Raw genomic sequence first — 22,948 nt, 5'->3', positions numbered from 1 at the left:
GACTCAAAAGTAAGATACAGCTCTGACATTGCATCTAATTATCACCTAAAGCTCAAGTCTGTTCATGCTAGTTATGAACTGCAAAGATCAGGACAAACATCTCCTACCACCGTTTGCTGGTTTCCAGCTAGCTTCTTTGAGCAAGTACCACTCAGGTTGCTGAGGCATTTATGTACCTCATTTCGTTACCAAATCAATCACATTATGCAATTGTTTCAGTACAGTTACAAACATTGTGCAACCCAGTGTGCCCCAGCTTCATAGGAGGTTCTTCCTGAGAGAGGTGGACAATGAGTCACGCCCAAAAGTAATGTGTGTGTAAGTGTGGCTATGGAAGGGAAGAGACAGCAGCAGAGTGGGGAGCGAGAAGCCAGATACTGCAATTAGCTGGGGTTCCCTGGAGCTGCAAGCGGCCACAGAGACATTAGCATTTCAGCCTTGATGCTCCCAGGTTCTGGAGAACAAAGTGGATGTATGGATTGGTGAAATCCTGGCTGAAATCTCTAGGCCAGTTTGCATACTTAAAAAGGGACATAATGTTACGATTCCGCAATGTGCAATAAAGAACAGGGAGGATCATTCTTAAAAATACCACATCTTTCCCTTCACAACATCCAATACAATAGTTTTCTACTATGCAACCACCATGACCTTAACAATGCACTGGTGACAGCTGGGTTTACATTTTTTCTACTCTTCCAGTCAGATATAGCCACAGTTTCATTGCAGCGCTTTCCACAAGGATTGAGTGAATTATGATTTTAGTTTACAAATTCTCTTACATAGGATACTATGGTTGTGCAAGTAACGACACATGAACAGTGACCCGGTACTTTTCAGCTGTTGTAAGGTAAGCGCCAGACACGTATGCCCATATTTTCAAAATGTTTGCAGCTATTGTGTGTATTACTTTGACTCTTCTCTCACCATTCAGCCAGCCATTTTGTCATTGGCTGCAAGCTTTTCATGTGAAGCAAAGTTTTCCCCTCTCTATTTTTGTTAAAGCAGCCAGAGAGGTAGGGATAAACAGCCCAACTTGTCACACACATTTTCATGAACAGGGGGCCAGATTGGCTTATATCATGCAAAGCATCTGTTGGATTGAGAAAGGAGGAAGTGTTTGTATATTTGAGTACACATCCCTTTTGAGAGGATGAGCTATTTTGGTGTCAAATCATGTTAGCAGTTAGACAAGGTGGCATGTCCATGATTTTCTTGACATTCAGCCCTGAAAATTGTGAAACAGTAATTCTAATACTACTTACGATGGGTCATACTGATCCCATCTCCAACTTATGTCTGAATTCACACAGACTAGTTTTCTGCATGTCTTGTGCCAGGAAGAGACAAAACCACAGACTCTGAATGCCCATTGCTGTGTAAAAAGCAGGAGAAATCCAGGTCATTGCCCATTCCTTCAGAAGAATCCCTCCACAGGGGTTGCTATGACTTCCATTGAAAAAACAGTGCTTGATTATAGTATGTCAACAAGAAAGATGTTGCCTGTAAATTTTATGACCCACAATTAAATAACAGGTGTAACATGTTCCAGTTTGCTGCTGAACTCCACAGAAGTGGAATCAGAAACGGCACACTGGAGACTAGTGAGTCCCACCTCTAGCACATAGTGTGCATCTGGGGTTGTGCTCTTGCCATACAGTTTGGCACCAGGCTTTAGGACTCACCTGTTCTGTATTTGAGACCAGCCTTAGGGTCTGATACTGCACTCCATCGCAGGGTCCAGTCATGTGGGCGTCAGTAGGACTTTACAGTTTATCCAGGGAGTTCAATGAAAATTCTTCAACCCAGCCAGTAGTGCAAGACTGAAAAGCAGCTTAACAGGAGAGTTTCAGCAATCTTGGAGCCTGTAATGTGGTGGCTTTTATGTTGCAGATGGAATGTGGCACAGCAGATACATGCCCAAATTTCCAGCAGTGATTGCAATCTCATCTGCAGTACCAGCAATCTCAATATGATAGGAACCCATTTCATTTAGGATTTCAAAGGATGGTTGTCAATAAAATGGCTCCTCTGTCTACTACAGACATGGTCTAACTTCAAAACTGTTTATATTAAGGTGATTTTGTTATCCTATTTATCTGAAGAATCCTTCCCAGAGAAGCTTAGCATAGCAAAACTACAAGCAGCTATCTATAATATTATTCGAGTGGTTCAAAAGAACATTTTTACCAAGAAAAAGCTTAACGTTGACCTTGCTAATTAATAACCATTTTTCTAAAGATCAAAGAATGGAACCTGATCAGGAACAGATGCTGTTATGTACAGTTATTTATGTTTTCCTGTCTGATATCCTAACATAGTTTTAATGATTTATCTTCCTTTTGCAAAGGGTAATTCCATGGTTTTATGAAATACAATCAGTATGTCTGTTCTTGGCAGATGACTGCATACCTAAGATTGTGCTGCCCTTGATCCATACATGGAATTATCTCCAATGTGAACGGGAATTTCACACAACATGTCTGACCACAGTCCAGGAAGGGAAAAATCCTGCTGTTCTTGGGGAGCTTTTCCTGCGGAGCGATGGGACACCAGTGATACTCCACTGGGCAGAAGGGCTGCAAGACTCAGACATAAAGACTGGAGAGCACTTGCAACACAGAGGCTCCCATCTTTCCTCGCCTTCAAGAGTTAAGTCATGGACATTATCGCGGCATGTCCCTACTCTCCACATTTGGGTCTCTGCAGAGAAATCTCATGTTCCATGTGTAGCACAGTAGGTGCTGTTGGTAACTCAGGCTGGAGAGATGACATGCCCAAGCACCGAGAACCTCTTATCGCTGTGTTTATGTCAGTAATACAAGTTCAGATGTGCAGTCCTATTAAGGAAAAGTAAACATGACTTAAGCTGAAACTGGACAAAATTTCTGTGTTGGTGAAATCTAGTGGTACTGAGCTCAATTTCCATTTAGAGAAACTAAAAATAATCACCGCAAACATACTTTTAAAAATACGGCAATTGATATGCAAGTAGCTCGGAGAGAAGGCAGAAAGATGACAGAAATTATGGCAAGGGAGTAGGCGGGAGAGAACAGATGGGGAGAGAGGAAAAATCTCTTACTCTAGATTTTGTGTGTGTGCATATCCTGTATATAAGCCACCCACCCATGACACATGGCTTTTGGAAGGGTGTTATTCTACCCCTTATACATAGCACTGGCTTTCCCTGTAACTAGGAAAACATTTATTTTAAAAATTGAATCAACCCTGACTAAAACATGGGTTTCGGTTACAGGAAGAAGAGGTTCATGAACTCCAGCTAGACTTCTGAACCCTGCCATCTTAAAAAAAATAAAATCACGTTTGCAACACTCTAAAGCTCCAGGAGGGTTACCTCTCTCTGGATCACTGTGCAAACTACGCAGTAAGGGGTTTCAAACTGCATATAAGGCAAAATAGCTGTTAATACAAACTATTAAATTATAAAAAGAAGAAAAAGAAAGGGAAAATGGGTACTGTGACCGTCCCAGGCAGTCATCATTCTTCTGCAGTAAGGTGGTAGTTGTAAGCCTGGCACCCCAAAACTCACAGTATTCTAGACAACTATTAATGCTAATTTGGGACATGTTCAAGTCTTGCAAAGTGAGGTTAGGAAAGCCCTTCCATTCCTTCCATCCCTTTGCAGTTCCTATGAGCTGAGATCTGTAGGCCCAGTGCAGTTACCTCTCCCTCCTTTTCCATAAATAAACGGTTTTGCCAATCAATGCGTCCTTGCTGGCCACTGCTGAATATCTGCAGCAGCTGAGGCATAGTGTGAACTCATGGGACACTTGGGGATGACTTTTGTCCCTTCAAGAGCCCTTGGTGGACATACCATGGCAAGGCAAACAATGTTAACAAAATAGTCTCCAGATAAGCAAGTGGACATGTGTCTTCCTCATTGGTATCCATGACCTTGACAGTACTCTTTTCCATACCATCATGTAGTGCAGAGCACAAGGTATGTTTTCCCTATTGAGTGTTGCTATTTTAGGAACATGCTCTTGTTTCTACATATTTGCATGGCAGTTTCCAGGATGGGGTCATCATAGATTCAGGAGGGATGAAGATTTGGTTCATAGAAACATTTTACCGCTGCTGAGTGTTTTGCAGCTTTCTGAAGACCTGTATCTGTGTAGCCAACTGCTATTAAACTTTGTGTGGATTGTTTCAATACAATGCAAAAATAAACCTCATTTTCTTCCCATACCACTTTTATATCACTACAGCCTCACAAATTTGAAGCCAAGTTACTTCAGCTGTAAATAGATCCAAGCCTGTTGCTTCAAATCTGTATAAATTTAAAGATAGGGTTAATATCTCTGATCTTCGTGCAGTTACTTTGGATTGCACCTGAGAATAAGGAAGAATAAGAAGTCTTGCCCACCACATCTGGAACTTTCATTTTTCTTAAGGGGTGTTTTTTAACTTTCCCCCAAGCCCCGAATTACAATTTTTGAGAACTTCACCTCTTTTACCTCCTACCTGCCCCAAGTTCTTCTGTGCACACACAGCTTGCCAGTATATTGGTTTGACTAGGACATGAGCAAGCAAGGGCTCAATTGGTTGCACCTGAGAACATCTGGCACTTGGGGTACAGCTCTCAGTATTGTTTGTGCCTTTGAATTCAAAGATACCACTGTGAATGCAGTAGCTGCGGCTTCCTTGCATAGTGAGACCCATCTCCTGCGTATATAGAAGGACCTCAGGAGGTTTGCCACGTTCAAGAGCAAAACTGTTGTGTTTGTTGTGGATGTTTATGTGACCAGATATGCTCCACTGAACAGTACTTGAAAAATATCTGTGGCATGTGCTTCATCCCAACCACTCATTCCCTTTCCTTGACCTGCCCTTTGTGGAGAGCGTGGAATGTTAAACATTTCTTGTTGGTCTGCCCAGCCTCTGCTTTCTTTACACTTACTCTCCCATTCCCTTACGCTGGGGCACCTTTCAGGATATTTTCTTTCCTGCTCAGTGCAATGGAGTGCTGGTAGGGCCAGATTCTTCAGCAGTAGGAAATGGACCTTGGCTGTTAAGGCTGGAGTCTGTACGCACTGGCACTGCATGTAGAGTCAGAGGTAAAAAGTAGTAAAGAAAATTAGGAATTACTTAATACTTTGTGACCTGCTGAGTATTTACAACATATCTATTTTTTGCTGTTCTGTGAAGAAGTGGCTTTTTAAACAGTAGGTAAAAAGCAGTTCTGCTGAAACACTTCTTCTCAATGTAAACAAGTTTTGGGCTCTTGAAACCCACTAGTTCAGTAATCACAGAATCATCTCTGCTGCATTTAGCAGAGATTACATAGCAAAGAACAATCCTTGCAGCAGAGCAGCCAAGAGCCTACACTTTCAGACAAACTAGTTTATGGATTTTATTTTAACCTATTATAGCGAAACTAAACTGTCCCGACGCTTCCTTAAAAGTCAGCCAAGTTTATTCCAGTTCCAGTAAGACCACTTAGAAGCTGCTTTAAAATGAAATAAAACAAAACAAAATAAAACTCTGTGCCATTTTTGTGTCAGATTTGCCTGTAGATATTCTTGTATGTATATGAGAAACATAAAGAATCAGGGAGAAGCTGACAGATAGGAAACAGCGCATTGTCCATCATCCAGAAATTCCCAGTTAAATAAGGATTCAGCTCTTCCTGAACACTTCAGCTATTGCCTCAGAATTCAGCTACTTTCAAAGCCTTACGTCACCTCTTTGTGAGATGCTGTAATGCCAGAGCTCCAATATATGTTGTTTATTTCAAGTTTCAAATGCTATGTATTTTAAAAGCAGTTGCCATCTTTCCTTCCTCTGAGTTATTCTTCACATTAAGAGCAAGCTGTGAAAGAGAAAAGCTGTTTTCAGCAATGAATCATAGAATCATAGATTAGTTTGAGTTGAAAGGGACCCTGAAAGGTCATCTACTCCAACCGCCCTGCCATGAGCAGGGACATCTCCAACTAGATCAGGTTGCTCAGAGCCTCGTCCAGCCTGGCCTTGAACCTCTCCAGGGATGGGGCATCTACCACCTCTCTGGGAAACCTGCTCCAGTATTTTACCACCCTCACTGTAAAAAATTTCTTCCTCATGTCTAACCTGAATCTCCCCTCTTCTAGTTTAAAACCATTGCCCCTTTTCCTGTCATAATACACCCTTCTAAAAAAGTCTGTCCCCATGGATATAGATAGCATGGATATGGATATCTAAGGGAAAAAGGAGGGAATGCTTTTATGGTCAGGAATGGTGGGACCTAAGGAAAATTTTGTGAGAATTTGCAAGATTCAGCTTTTAAATTTAATTAATGTATTATTTTCAGTTTACTGTTTCATTCCACAATAGTCTACAAAAGTCAAATCTAAGTTACAATAGAATAGTAATTTTAAAGAGGATTCTACAGAAAAGTGTGGAGTAGCTTCCATAACCTTTTTAAAAGAGCTTTTCTTATCCTAAATCATGTTAGATTTGAACTCCAGTAACCCCACCATAATGGTCTCTCATATATAAAGTGCAAGATCAAAAATACTGGTGCTGCACGGATCGTAATCACAACTGAATTACTTCTGAAAGTTCACACTTCTAAGTCTAAAACATCATTAATACATTGCTATTGGCGTATTAGGTCCTGTTATCCTTATTAATTTTGAATAGAGCTTGCAGACCAAAGCAATCTTACTGGAAGTAAATAGCCGACTGACACAGGAGCAGGGGTAGAAATGGGGCCCCTCTTTGGCTCCACTGGCAACAAATTAAATTCTTTCAGTATTAAGAAGTCTTCAGCCCAGCCCCTTGTCTGCATTAAAATTATGCATGCCACTAACATTGCAGTGGATCAAACATTACTTTCTCAAAATAAGACCCTGACCCAAATTTTGAGAAGAGCCTACTAAGTACAGATGCCTTCACATTCAAGGTACTTGGAATGACCCAATTTACAGAACCTGCTGAAAATGCTGACTTTCCAGCCACTGTCAGAAAACTACCTCAATACCCAAAGATGCAGCTTTTGCAAGTGTGGTGTTTAGCTGTGGAATTGAAAATCCAGCTCAAGACCTAAGACTTGCAATTGTATTTACTACCTCAGTAGCAGTGACACCAGAAATAGGCACACATGCCAGTGTCACAGTAACTTAGTATGTTCAGGGCTGAAATACCGCCTGTTGGCCTCAGGTGGTCATGAGGTTTAGATCCAGCTCCTGACTGCCTGCAGAGCTCTGACCTGAGCTTGAACACAGCAAGTCTGTGCCTTAAATCTTAACCAAGTCATGGTGTGCTTCTTGATGATAGAGGGGACATTTGTCTGCAGTGAAAGATGCAAAGCAGATCCATGGGTTTCTCATCCTTTCATCTACAGAACAGGATAAGAAGGATCTTGGCAGTGGCAAAGGGCTGCACAGTTAATTCATTCATGTGTGCTAAAGGGAAGCCTGAAGGTTTCATGGTGAGAAAAAAAAAAATACCTGAAAGATCTGTCCAAAAAACAGTGCTATCATAATTTTCCTCACCACTGAACAGGCAATCAACATTTCTCATCAATAAAGCCATTATTCATGATCTCAGAAATGTGATGAAAAGATTCTTTGGGGACATCTGAAAACAACTTTGTTTCCAAGGATTTACTGGGGAAAAGGGTAGGAATTCCACGCAAAGCCTATGTTCAAAGCACCCAGATTCCTTGTGGTTTCTCATCTTCCTGGAGGTAAGCTCATAAGAGAAAAAATGTGTACCAACTTTTATGTCATTGCACAAGAGGACTGTAAGATGATCAGAGAGATTTACTCACTAAATGCCAAGAAGTTTATTTAAGGTAAGACCCAGCCCTGCACAGAGGTGCATGAGGCAATGATGGAGTTGCAGGGAAGGAACAACCATCGCGTAAGGCAAAAGAACAGCCCCAGCACCCCCTCCTTCTCAGCAGTACTGTGAACAGTACTGCAGGAAATCCCCAAGTAGGTTTTGAAAGGATGTGGAAATTGTGCGTTTAAGCCCCCACTGTGCCACCAGCTTCTTTGGTGGCCTTGGATATATCATTTAGTTATTTTGTATATCAACCCCAAACTGATCCCAAATGTACAGTGTTTACTCTGTCCAACCTTGAGGGAACTGCTGAGGCCTGGATGAGTGCTCTGCACCCATCAGGGCTAGTGGTGGAAGTTGGGGTAATGCCACCTCCACACCCAAAAGAGTGTGCAAATGGGTCAGGACTGCAAAGGCAGCCCTCACCACGGGAGCAGGAGGGCAGAGTTGAATGGCAACAGAAAAAGCAATGCTGAGCAGAGAAAGACAAAGTCACTCACTGTGCACCTCAGGCATGAGGAGGTGGGGTGGCTCCAGTTGCCATCCCCAGAGCAGGGCTGTAGTCCCAGACCTGAACTGGCCTTGGAGCTATTATACTTTGTGCTAGGAGCTCCATGGAGCAAGATGATGACTTTTGAACCCACAGCCAGGAGGAAACAGCAACTTAAAGATGGATGAGGTAACGATACAGGATAGAGACTTAATTGGCATCATCATGAGTCAGGATTCTCATACCTCCTGTTGTCCATGCTGGAAGCCTGGGAGAAGAGTGTTTTCAATTGCACAGCTGATGAAAGAAGCTAAAATGAGAACTGGAGAGTGGAGGAGAAAAATCTTGACAGACCTAATTCTCCCCACTCTTGTCTAAGTCAGGAAACAGATAGAGGCTTGTATGGAAGGGGGAACCCTGCCGCTTATATCATGCTCTCTCTCTCTTTTTTTTATCTACAGACTGAAGTTTTTGGAAGCCAGTGATTAGAGAGCCTCAGTGACAGCAATGGGGCAGTCACCTTAGTTGGGAGCAAGTGTAGTTTTTGCAGTTGTTTTGATAATAAGCCTTGGAAAAAAACCCTGAATAATCCAAATATGAATGACCGAGTATCCATTTAGTCAACATGGAATTGGCATTGTAAATACAGCATTAAACAAGAAATAAAAAAAAAAAAAAGGAAGAAAGAAAGCAAAACAAACCTATAGCTTTGGCATTTTGATTTTGTTTGATTAACGCTCTTGAAGGGCAACTTGTCTCTTTCATACTACCAGGGTTTGTACCATAGTTGAAAGGCTGCATCCGAAACTGTCATTGTGAAATCTGATACACAACTTTGTTCACAGAACAGTATAATTCTCATAAACCACTTCCATGTCACCACATGCCTGCCCTTTAAGCTAATAGTTTTTCAGTATTGGCCTTAATAACCACCTTCAAGGAATGGATTTGATCAGTACTCTGTACTATTATTATTCTTTTCGTCCCAATAGCAACAAACTATATGCATACACCAATGCCCAGTCAAACCTTACCCCCAAGAGCCCATAAATTGTTCTTCAGACCTTTTGTGGCTAATTTTATCTGATGCAAGGACTGGTGTAGGCTTCTGAGATATTTCCTTCCACTTTGCTTACTTGTACTGTTGCACTTGCACAAGCAGCCTGTCATTCTCCATTATATAAACTTGACCTTCACAGCAGAAGTAGCAACACCTGGTTTTCGTCTTCGCAGATCTGACACTTGCCTAGAACATTTATAAAGACATTAATCCAAATACAAATGCATACAGGAGGAGTTAAGGAGAGAACAGACAAATCTGTTCCTTCCTTTAGGACTGATAAAGAATTGGCCTCAGGACAAAAACTTGTCTGAGCTACAGCTGTCCACACCAGGAAAGTATCAAACTGATTTTCTTTTAGCTATGGTTTTGTTTACTAACTCCTATTAATTTGCAGTTAACACAAAGCAAATGTTACATTACACTAAAAAAAAAAAAAAAAAATCACAAGCATACCTTAGTCCTGTTCAAATCTAAGAACAATATCAAAACTGCTATAATTAAGTGGTCAGACACTGTGGAGCATATAATAGAAGCATCTTTGTCATTATCATTTTGAGGTGAATTAGAACAAGGAATACAAAATTCTGATCACTTTGAAACATTTGAAATTCAGACTGGTGACACCTTCACAACTGTTTCACAGGAGTGTATTTCACTTTGTGATTAGCCATTTCAGAATTTCTTGGATATATTTTTGGATCATCAGATACCAGATGGATGTGAGCAGTGTAGTATGGTAATTCATTAGCAATCCTACACACAAAATGAATACAGTTATACCTCTCTTCCCATGCTTACTGCAATTAAAATACATTGTGAAACAAAAATACCTTTTCAGATAAAGAAGATTTAAGAAGGAAAGATTAAGTGATTAGATAACTAGTTTTAGAGTTTCTCTGATCTTGTATGTCAATCAGATTGGTAGGCACACACTCCAGAGAAGTGCATTCTAAAAGTGTGGAAATATACTGCAAGTCATTTGTAGATAAATCAAGTGGCTTAAAATTATTCAGGGTACACAGTTCAATGTGCTTTTTTTTCAGAGTTACTGGGTTCTTAATTGTTTTGAACAATTTAAAACCACATCAATTGGACAGAGAAGATGTTCTCCTTTTGCCTCCCAGACCTTCACCTTTCCCATTTGTGAAATATACAGCTTTGTAAAATTTAAAAATATGCAAAATCATGATAGCAGCCTATTGAAAAGTAGACTTTTTGCTCAGGGACTGGTGTCCCATCAAAAGGAGAAACATGAGCCACCTCTGAAGGAGGGAGTTTGTTATTGAATGCATTTGAACTTAATTTCCAACATTAACAGCCTTTTCCCTGTATAATCATAACCAGGAGTTAATCAAAGACTTTCCAAGTTTGATTCTCAGTTTTCCATATCAATAAGAGAAATTCTTCCAAACCCACAAGCTCCATATTTTCACTTCGTGTTGAAAGAGTGACACTGGTAGCCAAACCTCAGTATGCTACACATTCAACAGAAGAGCATCCGTTACATGGGTAATAAATTGCCTCCAGAGGAAGAATTTTCCAGCTCAAATGAGCTTCCAACAGCAAAGGACAGGTGTCCCAAAACACTCCTTGGTTTAGATGTGGTGAAAGTATTTTACAGATGATAAATCATAACTATTACTTCACAACAACTACCTAGTTTTTATTTCTAAATTAGCCATTTGCATCACACCTCCTCATCTCTGTGTACTCAGTCTGAAACACTCCTTTCATTTGCCAACACCACTGGGCCACCCAGCAACCACAGAGCATGTTCTGAGACAGGGAGAGGTACAGGGACAGAGCAGGGGAGTGCGCAGCTGCCCACCGCCAAAACGAGCACCCGCGATTCATTTTCCAGGGTATGGCAGTCAGTTCAGATAGCCATCAAACTGAAATGCAAATTTATTTCCCTCTTTTAGATATCTAAATTTATGTGTCTAAATAGTCTCACTGTGATACATCAGGGAGTGAGCCTGGAGGATGTGCTGGCAGACCTGGGCTGGCATCAACAGGCAAGGACAGAAAACAGCCAAGAATTGGTGGCTTGGCCTTTGGGACATACTAGAAAGCAAAATATATATCCTGGATTCTTTGAGAGTTTTAACTGTAGTTCCTGGCTTGTGCTTGCACATGTTGGACTTTTGAGTCTTCATTATTATTGTCACCCATGCCACTGGGTTTCGCTGGGAAGGTAGTCCTACCCGTATAACAACGATACTTTCCTTTTCCTGCATAGACATAGCAGAAGCGGTCCTCATCGAGCTTGAAGTAGAATTCAGGATCTTACTTTGAACATCTCGATCACATTCTTTAACTTCTGTGAGGTTTCCTGGCATTAACAGATGCCACAATGTTTGGAAATAAATTTTTGTGGCACCCTGTTGCTGAGTCAGCATTTCAGGTCAGGTTATACTCTGAATCCTTTATTCCACAAGAAAATGAGCCTCTATCTACACTTCTGCTACCTTCGATTCCACATGTCTTGTCAAATTATCTTCAAATTCACACACTGGAACCGTTCAGGTCTCTAAGGTGTAATAATAGCTCAGTAAGAGCCAAAATTTGTTCAGATGACTGCCCTTTGAGTTCCCAGATCAGAAACAAAACCAGTTAAAATTAGCACTTTTTAAATGTACACAAATATATGTTTAGTTTGAAGAGAAAATAAGTTCACGCTGCATGAAGCTTTTCAACATGCAAGTTTGAAATGAACTTTTCCTCCACTTCAGCACATCTGCAGTTCACCACATGCAGACACACAATGTACGTTTTTGTTTAAACAGAAAAATGCTGTAAAATGAGAGAAATCGTAGCCTCAAATGGCTTCTGTGGAGTCACTGAGCTGTTAGAAAATAGCGCTTCACCACATTTTCTTCTGGGCAGTTTTTGTTTTCTCCTACAAAGAAGACTGCCAAAGATCCCACACCCAACAAGCAGTCTGCCTCAGAAAGCCAAGCTGCTGTGTGATGTACAAGCCCTCTCTGGATAGTCATAATCTGGTTCAATGTATTTGCTGATGAACATTTCACATATATATATTGGTTTTATTGTTCCCTGATTGATACGTCTTCCAAGATCTTGTGTGATCAACATCTGCTGCCAACATCCAGCCAACATCTGCTGGAACTCAACTTTTAGCTTATGCAGGTGCTTGTGCATTGGCCCAGGGTCAGACAAGCACCATGCTCTTCATCTGACCGCCATGCAAGTGAGAGGTGGGGGCACACAAAATTTGTTAATCCAGCTACAGACCTGCTTAGCAGGAGGAGTTGCATTCATTTTTAAGCAGATGATATTACACTTCAAACTTCTATCTTACACACATACTTGAATCCATCAGTTGGTACACTGCACAGGATGATGTTTGCTTCTAGGATACCCCTACATTTCTACTTGTACTAGTTCTCTACTGCTCCTTCAATGAGTCCAACCACTTCCAGCCTCTGAATAGGGGAGATAATTTGCAGTAAGCACTAATGTCCCACAGCATCTAATTCTCCCAGCCCTTTCATTTTCTTTAATAGAAATCCATTTTCTCTATTTATTGCTGCATGCAGCACTGCAAAATCTGTGTCTTTACAGCAGAGTTGTGCCATATTCCTCTTCCCAGTTGCCTTCAGCCTGTTCCTGCTCTCACCAGATGCTCCACAAGATGCTGACTCCACTGTGGTGCTCAGGAAGCAACAGAAAAGAACCCTTTGGAGACACTGATGTGATTTTGCCTCCATCCAAAAGCATCTTTTAAAAGCAAAATTTTTAGAACATTTCAGAGAAAGTCAGATCATCTACTTAGGATGCAGTGGATGACTGCTATAGCTAGGAGAGGGGCTTTAGGTAAAACAGAGAGATGACACCTTGCTTTTAAAAATGCAGCAGTGTCTCTCCATCCTCCTGTTAGCAAGAGGAGAGGCACATCAGTCACAGCTGGAAAACTTGTCTGTACCCTTCTGGTTTGCAGTATAGGTCCAACCCTCCCAGTCTCGATCAGAGTACCTCACCAGCTACATTCCTAGCCAAACTGCAAGTGCCCAGGTTTCTTTCTGGTTCCTGTCTCAGGAAAAGCAGCCTTTTAACTGGCTCTTAGCTCTCCAGTCTGTGTTTGAGATACATGGACCATATCAGAATTTATTTTCTCAAAATAAACTATAATGTGCACAGAAGTAGCCAATGACAAATAGCTTCCTTCTGACTGCATTTTTCAACCGTTAGCATTTTTGCTACTGGTTTGTTTCAAGAAGACTCTTGTAATTGGTTTGAAGACTGGACATCTACATTTTAACTTGGCTAATAACCAGTCAAGAGCATACTCTAGCCATGCATTCTGTAAGTTTTTAATTAAATGACCTCAGTGTGCCTGCTCTTTGAAGTTGAATCTATCCAACATCATTAAAACTTACTCACATGCCCTTACTTTGGTATTAAAATCTACTGAATACCTCTGGAAGACTTTCATTCTTCACCCTTAGCAAGAATTGTAATTGCCTGACTATAATAAGAAGTAGAATAAACAACCTAGTCCAGCAAAATTTGTTTACTTACCCATCCCAGCAGGGTAGCTCCCACTATTACGCACATTTTTCCAGTTCTCTAGAAATAAAATGAAAAATTATAGTCTTGCAAATGCTCAGTATTAACAAGAAAAAATTTTGCTTCTGACAGTTTAGATAATACTTTTTTGAATAAGTCCTTTTGGACTATGCAGTTATGTTGTCAGATAATGCAATACTAGTTTTATTGGGTTTTTTCTAGGATAACATTTTAATTTTATTTTAGTGCTTAGTAAATGCTGGATTGTCATCCCTTTGAGACTTAAAGCTCCAATTCATAGTTAATGAAGCATAAACAATAAAGCAAAGCTCCTATTCATAGCTAATGAAGCACAGTCAAAAGCAAGGGAGAAAGACAATCTTTACAGGTAGCTAGGAAATAAAAGCAAACCAAAATATTCTCTGAATTTAGAATTCTTTGAAAATACCTTGAGCAGTTACTATGATACACTAGTGTCGGTGTGTCCTAGCTGTACATGGGATGGAGTGCTTGAATGCTTAAGCAAAAGTTGCATTTGAGTTGGTGTTTTATAAACATGGGTTTAAATGCTTCAGCTAAGCCTACAGGCTCATTTTTTATATAGAGTTTCTATAACTCTCAAGCATTATCTGTCTGAAACAGGCTCAAATACTTGTTCTAGGAGTTACAAGCAGTATTGTACTGGACACTGGTGTCCTGTACCCTATTGCTATTACTGCAGGTAATTTTTGTGCCAGTATAATAATCTAAACTCTTCATTTCCACAAATGGGTTATTCTTTTTGGGTGACTTCTCCTCTGTTCCCCTCAATATTGTCCTAAATAGGTGAAACAATTGCAAGTGAGACAAAACTTCAGTTAGGTAACTTATATTTCTACTGTATACGCCATATGCGGGAGAGATATTTGCCATCATTGTATACTGTGACTAAATTATACGTTGCAGCATAGTTGCAATGACTGTAAGAAACTCAGTTTCCTTTGTGACTGTGTACAATCCTCTGGGGTAAAATGATCTGTTCATTAAAACGGAAATAGGCAATGCTGTGGAATATTCTTCAGCCTCATATAATCACACTTGATAGCACTGTTGATTGAAGTGGGCACAACATACACTTTTTATTAACTTCCCTCTCCCTGCCGAGCCCCAGATGGGATTCCTGTGGGCTCCTTCACCTTGGAGCTGAAGAGCTCGTTGGCCTATTGAATACTGAGAGGCAGATCTGCAGACTAACAGGAGGATACATTATTGTGTTGAACAACAAAACTGCTAGTTAAAACTCAATGAATACTAGTTTATTGAATTCCAACTGGTAAAGATAATAGAATACAAGTAGACCAGACTTAGCCCGTTACACATCACTCAAAATACAAATTTCCAACTTCACTTTTTTCCCAAGGACAGTGTTTTTCATGCTCTCCCAAGAGGATCTCTTCAACCACTCTCTTATTAATGCTGTTTACTGGTAAACTGTTCAGTGCTCCTGCATCCTGTCTCTCTACAACAAAACATATCTGTCCATAGGACACAGCTGCAATTACCCCGCATCACTAAGCAGTGCTCAGGCACTTGGCAGCAAGACAGTGTAGTTGGATTACCCATAAATTTGGACTTTGCTGGGCTTCTACGAACAGGCAACTGGATACTTGGTGGTTCTTGTTTCCTCTGGAGATCCATCCACTATTTCACATTTAAAACAGAGCTGAAGTGATACAGGATATAGCTACTAGCATTGTTACTTCACTGCTAGACTAATGTGATTTGCTTACTGAACTGTGGGACCCCACCCATCAGCAGAGTCTTCTCTCAGGATTCCTCATCTGCCTTTTCAGTTGACCACTTCAGCGGTGGAAGCAGCTGTCACTAGAGCTGGTGTGTGCTCACCGCTAATGGTACGTGAGTTCCTCTGAAGGGATGCACGAAGAAAACTCTCGTCCAGTGGTTGTGGACCATGGCTAATTGCTTGCAGGCATGGGGTGGGGCAGGAGGGCAAACACCTCCCTGCAGGCCTTGCCACAGGGCAGCTGAGGAGCTGGGGAGACCTTGGGCTGGCTGGGCCCCTAGTGTGGGATGAGGACTGGCTAGGAGTCATTTTCCTTCTGCATACACATCCTCCATGTGCACAGATATCCCCATGCAAACTGAATGCAGGACTCACCGCTGGATTATTTATGAAGAATCCTTGCCGTGAGCTTTTGGCCTTATTAACAGGAAGTTACATTCTTTTCATTGTAGTTCTTGGACAAGTTCGTTGATATGCAACGGAAAAATCCTGTCCCTCACGTGTGCGTGTGGGAGGCACAGTTTACTTTCATTTTATTCTGAGCTTTGCTACTCTGCACTTGCATACAGAACATTTTGTGCTAGCACCAGCAAAAGATACATGTACCATGTGTAAAGCACTGAATAGTCTAAGGGAATAAGGGCTAAAAACTACTACTAGCACAGGCCATCTCCTCAGGTGTTAACTCTCAGAGTCCTCCAAAACTATCTTTGATTACCTTCAGACCAAGGAATGACCTTTAAGGTCAAATTTTGACTTGTCCCTGGAGCATGAAAGACATAGTAGATTTGAATCTGTTATCGCTTTGAATTGCACTTGAAGGCCAAACTGTAACACTGACATACTGAGTTGCAGCCCTTAGAAGGAGATACGATCATCATTACATCTACAAGCCCTGGCCATATTCCTTCTCCAGCACTCCAGCTGTGGGGTTTCATTGTTTCATGTTTCTATGCCTAAGCTGTAGGATTTGTCCTACCTCAGCCATAGATATGACTAGGAAATTCTTTGGTGCACATTCTACTCTCCGTCATCCAAGACAAACACTTGTTGAGGCTTTTGTTTCCTATAAATGGGAACAAGTAGTTTGTGTTTTGCCAGAAATGTGATGCTATCAATGTCTTGCAAAAATCTACAAGCAACTCACTCACGCATATGTTCACCAAACGCTCTTCAGCTCTATCCGGGCACCCTGGATCTGTCTAAAAGCCATATGGAATAATGTGTTGCCAACTTCTGATCTTAAGTACAGTAGCAACTTTCTGAGCTCATAGTTGCTAAAATGACTAAATTTGGAAACATCCTAAAATCACACCGCAATGGAGGAGCCTGTTGGTGTTTTATATCCCCAAAAGCATACTCCAGTGTTTTCTTTTAGTATTTTTAAAGAAGTATATAAACAGCTTGATCTGCATCAATTCCAGAAAAACTCTTGGGGGTAATTTTTCTATCATTCTTACTTTTTCTGAATCTGCCTTTGCCCTTTCTTTGATAGTTGCCTTTTCAGAGAAAGTTACAGACATTTGTAATTTCAAGCCTTTGTCTGCTTAACCTCTGTTGTCATCAGTCTTGCTTTATCCCTCCTCTGTTCATCCACTGACTTTTCCTTTATCAGATGACTGCTCACACATATGGCCATTTCTATCAGAGCTGGAGTCATTAACATTGGAAGGCATCTCAGGTCCTTGTATTTCCTTTGGAAATAACATCTTCCAAAAAGGTTTACAAAACTCACAACTCTATAGATGTCATCAGGAGCTACAGCTTGCTGGAGTCCCTAGACACAGCTAATAACTGAGTCATCCTGTCTTGAGCAACTGCAGGCATTTATGTTTGCAACATTAGCATATGCAAGCACTGATGCTAAATGAGATTTTGCCTAAAACATCTTTCAGAAGGTGTTGCTGTCAAAATAGATCCTGCAAACTGATAGTGCAAAAATGTTGATTTAGTCAACATTTTTCTGATATTGCAATTAAGTATAATTATTATTAATTGATGCTAATCAGAAAGTTTTTAAGAAAAAAAGGTTGTGAATAGAAGGTTGTGTATAGAAGCCTTTTATCAATGGATTTTTATTGGAGTAGATGACTTTGAGATCAACTTCCATGCCGAGAAGAATATACTTTTCTCTCTGTACTGCTTCACTGAACTGTTACAAATCTGTGAGGACAGAGCTGCAGATCAACAACAACAACAACAAACCCTTAGGCTTAATGAGTATTTATCTCAATATGTCAGTAGCACATTCTGTTATGCCTTTTTTTCTCTGTTCTTATTTCATGCTCAGAAACACCTGGAGCAGCTCATTCATTGCTAACTGGAATGCCTTTGGCACACCATCTTTTGTCAATGAAATGAATATCGAACATTTGCCCTGAACACTGTTCAACTTATTGAATATATTTTAGGGCTGACTCCATGGCTGTGCTTCAATTCGGGTTTACTCCACTGGCAGAAAAGGCATCAAACAGAAGGAAAGTTTCCTCCACTGCAGCAAATCATTAAATGCTTTTGACGTCAGTGAGTTGCGCTTATTTACAGTGTCTACAAGATATGCTCCAAATTTTGTTTCCCTTTTTGTTTTCATGTCATTGTTTCCCAAGACAATAGAGACTATCAACAAATCCAGCACCAGATCTGTCCCACTGAAGGAGCTGCTCTAGTCAGACGGGTCAGAGCTTTTTTATCTAAAGTCTTCTTTAAAAACACAGTCATCCTTCCTTCTTAATCAGTTTTCTGTTTAAACAGGAGTATTGCAACATTTGAGAATAACTGTCCAAGCCTGTTCAGGAATGCCATTGTTAAGGCACAGATCTCAGCAAATACATACTATCCACAGTCTCTGCTTCCAAAAGCTCTTTTCCAGGTTAATATGTTCTTACATTTCCTGTAGATTTCTTTTTTCCTTGCCACTTCCTTGCCTTTTCATCACCTCATGAGTTTTGTTTTGCTCTGAGTTGTCTTTTTGTCCCTGGCCTCCATTATGCTTTTATTAGGGAGCATGTATGGCCATTAGCTGGGTTGCACAGCTTCTAAGTTTACTGATTTGTACTATGTTTCTCATAAGAATCAAAATCTATTTAAGAACCAACTCAGCCAGGCTAGTCTTTGTGTTTACTATGTATGGACAGTCTATTGGAGAATTTTACTTGTTTTCTTTGTTCCTAACATCGCTTCATGGGCTGTTGGCGATGCAGTGCCCAAGCGGTGGAAAAGGAAAGTGCCAGTAGATGGTGCTGAAGAACACGCAGCATGTTCCCGAGTTTTGGTTGTTGCTCCCAGAAAGTGGCTGCTGGTATTAGAGCACATACAGCTAAAGAAAAAAGTAGTGTGGATTTTAATCTTGTTATAGTAGATGAAAAACCATCCTGTTTTTTTGCAATATTGAGAGAAGAACTCTCAGCAAAAGGAGAGAACAATTTTGTCATCAAAGACATGCTATTCCCTCCACTGCAGGCCTTATGTTAGAACCTTCTCCAGACTCTTCTTGCTTTAAAAAAAAAATGCACATTATCATATTTTGTCGCTTTCTTTACTCAACCACTGCTGCTTCCTTTTTCGTTTCTTTATGTCTCATTCCAGGATATGAGACTGCTAAGCACGGGACAGCCACTGTGCACAAAATCATTTTGAGAGATTCAATTCTGTCGAGCAGGCAGGAAACACCAGCCCATGTTGGTCAGATCCCCACCCCTTACCACTAAATGAACACTGAAACTCCTAGGACACGGTCTCCCATCTTTGTATGACTTTCCCTTTGTGACCTGGTCAAGGCAGCGGACACTCTGTAAGGTTTCATTCTGTACTGAGTTGAAGAAGACCTTCACTTTGCCAAATTACAGAGAGCATCGCTTTTCTTCATTCAAAACCTAGAAGCCCTGAAGTAGGAGGGTAGGTTTTGGATGGGGGCGAATAGACAGGTGGGGAAGGACCACACTTGAAATAATTTAGATTGATGGTGGTTATATACATAAATTTGGTGAATGTGATTGAGGCAGTTTAAACGAGTGACTCTTGCCTTGTCTTTTACTGTATGAAACATCATAAATAAGAGATGCAGGGGACCAATTTGTCTGCCTGGGTCTGTTTTATCCCAATCCAAATAATTCTGAAATGAGGGAAGCCAGAAATGCTGCCAATAAAATATTCAGCTGCAGGAGACCTTCCTGTTGTCATTTAAGGCATGGACTCATTTGGCAAATTTAGATCAGTGAATTTCAGAAAATTCCTCCGTGTTTGTCTGTCAGAGCCGTCTGCATCCAGGGGGGAGACAGCACAGAGAAGGTGTGTCATTACCTCCCTAACATCTTGCATACTGGCTCAATAGCACAACTCACCAGTGGTTCAACACATTACCCAGATTTCTGAAATATTGCAGCTGAGACCAATGCAAATGCTTATTTTTGCTCCAGGGGTGACAGTATCTGGCAGATTCCTCCAAAACTGTCTTTGTCATATAAAGGCCTTCAAGCGTTGACAGTTCCTAGACAGTTTTGTGTATTGCCCTCATTTCAGAAGACACAGGAGTGAGGATTACAAGGACAGATGCACAGCCAAGGAAACCTTCTGTTTAACTCCTCCAGATGAGAAAAACCAGCTCCACCAGCTCCCGTCTGCTGGGTGCAGGGCCGCACACAGCTTCTCTCCTGCTCCACCACCTGTGCTGAGCCTGCCGTGAAGTACAGAAGGGTCTTAGTTGAGCCTCAGACACACATTTGCACTGCTCTGCTGGAGTACTGCTGGGTGCCAGGGCAGCGAGAGTACCTAATATTGAAGTGCTGTATTTCAGCACTCAGCCTTAAGGTCTCAAGATACCTCCGAAGTGCCTGGGGGATGTGGCAGCATTGCACATGGTTCCTAGTGCTGTTGGGAATGGCACATTTCCTGGCCCAGAGCCCGCAATCCCCCTGGAAAGGCTCCTCTAATGCTTGACAGTGATTTGTCTGCACCACCCACATCTGGCAGCCCTTCTTTGTAGTTCTGCATCTGCAGCGTTCATACCGTTATCCTTCATCTTAGAGTCAAAAGGAGGGGAGGACTCGTACAGGCCAAAGACCAGACCTGCAGGCTAACAGCCTCCCACATTCCTCCAGTTTTGCAACAGCTAAAATGCCTAGGATTTTTTGAAAAAAAAAGAAAAAAAATGCTTTGAAGGGAAGAAATCCCTTCCCTTCAATGACTTTTGTCTAATGAAGGTGACTTATTCTGTGAAAAAGAATCCCTTCTGGATCTACGAAAGTTTCTGTTTCTATCCATTTTATAGTGCATAATTTGTAAGAAAATTCTGCAGTGGCAAAAAGCATGGTCTTGTCCAGAAGCTCAGCCCATTAATAACACACAAAGATGCACTGTATTCTGCCAGGCAAAAACACCAGACAAGCTGGAAGCCAATATGGAAATATTTAATGATTTTTTCAGTAGAAGCGCCAGCTACTGTATTTCATTAAAAGGGAGGAGGATTTTAAACTAAATAATACAAAGGTTTTGTAAAATGTGGGTATCATAATTTACAATGAAAATAACTTGGGTTTGGGTCACTGTAGTCACTGAAGCTAAGCTGTTATTGAAAAAAACGAACTGATTTTCATATATGGTGGCTTGGAAAAATGTCTCTGGAGAAAGCTCAATATATCCTTTTTTAAAAATTTATATATATGTGCTCTGATCATGTTATCATTTTATAATTTCTATAAAAACTCAGGTAAAAACATGGGAAAGTTTGGTATTACTAAGGACACAAGTATATATTTGCTTGAGTTTTCCTTCCTTGAATGGATTTTAGAAGATAGTGTACTTTAACTAGGAAGATCTACTGGGAGTTTTTCTGATCTTTGACAGAGAAACTGACCCAATACTGTAACTGAGAGTTGTGACAGCAATCTGAATTAAGTTATAAACTGTACTGGGTTGCATGTATTGCCATCAGAGAGATACTGTTCAGAACAGCAGAGACAAAATCTGTGGTAATTCCCTGGGCTGCTCAGATCCCTGGGTAGGAATCAGTAGGAAGTGATGACAAAATACTACCGAGCCAAAAGTGTCACATTTCATATCTGCTTTCCACCACTGGAAGGGACCAGACAATGGAGCACAGTGGCTATTGGAGTTATAAACCCGGATAGGTTTGTATTTTAGAGCATTTAGGACACGTCTTTAGAACTTGATCTCCAAATTCACCTGCACTTCTGCATGTACGTCCACAAATGTACCTTGAAACGTGCTTGTGCAAGCGGTCGTATATCACCATATGAATGACTTCTCAGTAATACGTGGAATGATGCTCACTGCATGATTTGGCATAGGTCGTATAGCCAAGTGGTCTAACATTACATTGAAAAATAACCCATATAACTTTCTTACTGGAGGCAAGCATGTCTAAAATGGAAGACAATTTTCTTTTCATGGATTCAGTGGTATCATACTCATAACAGTGCAAGCTGAGTGTACCTTTTAGTTTTAATGTGCATTCTTCTGTTATGTGTCAGGTATGCATTTGAGTTCAAAAATAGGAGCGTGATCCTCCTGAAGATGATTTTAGCCTCTCTTCATTTCTCTCAGCATGTTTATTACGTGTTTTACTTCTTGAGAAAAATCACTCTTGAAAACTGTCTGAAAGGCAAAAGTTATAGTTCCAGGTTAACATGTGTCAAACTGATTTGTCTACAAAAATGAAAGAGGCATATGGAGTAAAGGAAGAGGATTTCCAGGCAACCAAGTGTCATGATAACTGAGTGACTTATAGTGTTACACAATCTCAGGGGCACTAATGCACTGCAAGATAAAATCCCACCCTTCACAAGCCTCAGGAAATGCATATTATATGTGCCTCACAATCTCTGTCTGATTTAATGCTGATACTGTAAAGTGCTCTGTAATCTGCATCCAGGCTCCAACTGTACTTTAGGAGCACCATCAAGGAAATTAGCATTAATTAGATAGAGGAAAGATGAAAGACTCTAGGAAACATTTAGGCCCCAGTAATCATGTTTCCTAAAGAGAGAGGCTGACTGTGGTCAAATAAAGCTGCTGAGTGATTAAGTCAGAGGTTCCTGCCTTGCAAGGGCCAAACATGATGAAAAGCACTGAGCAGTCAGAGCTGAGAGGGGAGGGAGAGCAGCTTCACACTCGCTGTTTCCATGTGAACCTGTTCCCCTGCGTGTCCTTACCTGAGCCCCTGCCACAGGCTCTGAAACGGAGGCACCTCTCGGGCCCAGCTTGGTGTTCTGCGGAGAAATGCTTCGATCACGCTTCATCTCTGAGGTATCATCCACAACCTGGAAAGTGAACAGTA

The 22,948-nt window shown here is 41.0% G+C and overlaps 1 long non-coding RNA gene across 1 annotated transcript; it reads right to left on the bottom strand.

Annotated features, from left to right (window-relative positions):
- Window positions 1–16,904: 16,904 nt before the first annotated feature.
- On the bottom strand, window positions 16,905–22,931 carry LOC309437502. Its single transcript, XR_014183566.1, has 3 exons — window positions 22,824–22,931; window positions 22,105–22,266; window positions 16,905–18,970 (listed from the first exon to the last, which is right to left on the bottom strand). It is a non-coding gene; the product is annotated as an uncharacterized lncRNA (long non-coding RNA).
- Window positions 22,932–22,948: the final 17 nt, after the last annotated feature.

The sequence above is a fragment of the Streptopelia decaocto genome, assembly GCF_964273445.1.
Source record: "Streptopelia decaocto genome assembly, chromosome: 3".
Lineage (NCBI taxonomy): Eukaryota > Metazoa > Chordata > Aves > Columbiformes > Columbidae > Streptopelia > Streptopelia decaocto.
The sequence above is the reverse complement of the archived record's forward strand: the minus strand, read 5'-3'. Positions and strand labels throughout refer to the sequence as shown.